A 2,428-nucleotide genomic window follows, 5' to 3' on the forward strand; every position below is an offset into this window, starting at 1 on the left:
ATTTGCACATAATGTTATACAGCTGGAATGTTGCTGAGTGAGAACAGTTATCAATAACATCCGCATGTGTCGTGGGATACGATGACGTGCTTTGACCACCCGATCCCGTTAACTTGCTCTTAATTCTAACCCGGATCTTCATGGGTCACCTATTTATTTACAAATTAGAACAGAAGATGCATGTTTCTTCAAAACCTTTCACTTGGTAGCTCGACAAAATTCCAAAAGGCTGTTTGCCAAAGTGACGTCATGAAAGATTCAGCACCCTCGAAACAAGACACACTTGCCTGTTGGGGATTTCAACACAACGGGGTTAGGATCGGTCTCCATTAGCCCATGCTTGTCCTAAAGGCCTCTAACGGGATCAGGTGGTCAGACTGAATGAGTTGCTTAACACATGTCATCTCGTATCCTAAATTGATGTCAGTCACAGGTTAGTCTGGCCCAGACTCGACTATTGACACACCACCGCCATGTAGCTGTAGTATTCGCTGAGTGCAGGTAAAACTGAACTCACTCAGTGACAATGTTCAGTCCATGAGCGAATACATTGTTGACAACATCGGTACAATCAATCAAGGAACAAGATCTTGTCTCAGTGACGCAGCCTGGCAGTGACCAGAGTACTTTCTGATCAACATCTGTGAATAACACATTGACCAACAAACAACACACTTATACAACATAGAGTCTATACAACATTTATGAGCAGCACATGGTCTTAAACGTGAACAACACCTGGTCTAATCCGTCCACCTGACAAACATTTGGTTGTAACAGTATTTCTGAAGAACATCTGGTCAAAACATCACTGAAAAACATCTGGTCTAAACAAATCTTTCAATACCATCTTAGCCGGAAATAATTATTGGCCACATTATTAAATTATTAAATTAAAAGATGTCATTAAAAATGCGTCTTGAATCTACATCATATATCGCACCCACACGCTCGCTGACTTGGTTGACACACACGATCATATCCTAACTGCTCAGTTCGACGCTCATGATGACAGTCACTGGATTGTCAAAATCCGATTATTTACAGACAAGTTACTAGAACAGTACAAAATGTTTCTTAAAACAATATTAATTCAATTACCCGTTCGACAATCCTTGCTAAGACCACCTTGCAGGGCACGGTCCAGGGAGGAAGAAGAAGAGGCACACAAAGAAGAGATGGGTAGACAACATCAGAGAATGGACAGGTATGGAACTCGGAGAGCTGAAAACCGAGAGGAATGGAGACTGAAGAATCTGATGATTGTTGCAACGTCATCAGAGGTGTCCCGAAGGACGTCCTGTCTAAGAGATTCGTGATCGTGATCGTGATCGTTATCGTGATCGTGATCAATTTAAAATTAAAGTAAAGTTTCTTTTGAACGCCAGTTTACTAAACGATACTTCGAGATCGTGATGCTGAGCTTAACTATGTCGAGTACATCAGCATGATTAATAGAAAACGTGTTACCTTATCATACCACATGACGAACTATGAAGGAGGAAAAATACAGAATATGTCATTCAAAGTACATGTATCAGTCTTGGATTTTGTCAGTCTACAGATCAAGGGTTCAGCACTCAGTAGCCTAAAGCCAAGCCTTTACTCAACCCTAAATTGTTTGTGCTTTGGGGAGGTAGGAATTCGCCAGGTTTTTCAGGGGGTGAGGTGACGGCGTGCTAAGAACCGAGTCAGGTGTGGACTGATAGAACGCGTGGATGCGCTGGCGGGGATGCATAGACGGTAGGGATGTTAGTGTTCGGCGGGATAGGTGTGGATGCTTATGTTATTAAACTTTTCAGCATTAGTGTATTGGGTCAACCTTCTGGATATGCCGACAAGCCTACGGCAAGCTCATCAACCTCTCCAGCGGTGTAGTCCATCAACGCGCTGTGTTTGTAAACAAACGTGTGTTGCACTCATCGATATGTCAGTTGATGAATCCTGTTATGTTTTCTATCGAATTATTTATTAGGAACAACGCATTCAAGCAGTCACACACACACGCACACACACACATACACACACATACTCACGCACACACACGTACGTATGTACAAAATACATTTTTGTTTTCACGAAATGTTATCCACTACAAACTGATAATATTACAAAAATCCTAAAGCGAACTCTGATGTGTCGAAGGTTGAAGAGCTTGTCAAGATTTCAGCAGGGCCTTTATTAATCGCAAATGGTCCATATCAGCACACCCTTTCTCTCGAACCAATTGATGTGAAAAGCACTTCGATACCATGTTATAGTGGCTAAGAATGCAATGCAGTGGTATTTTTTTGTATCTCTATTTAAATTAATTTTTTAAAATATACAAACAAAAACAAACAATACAATGAATGTGTGTTGTTAGATTTATTGTAGGTGCTTCATTTTCCGCCTCGAACTTCTCCAGTGCGCAATGGGAACACGCTTG

The sequence above is a fragment of the Haliotis asinina genome, chromosome 8 (assembly GCF_037392515.1).
Source record: "Haliotis asinina isolate JCU_RB_2024 chromosome 8, JCU_Hal_asi_v2, whole genome shotgun sequence".
In the NCBI taxonomy this organism is placed as follows: domain Eukaryota; kingdom Metazoa; phylum Mollusca; class Gastropoda; order Lepetellida; family Haliotidae; genus Haliotis; species Haliotis asinina.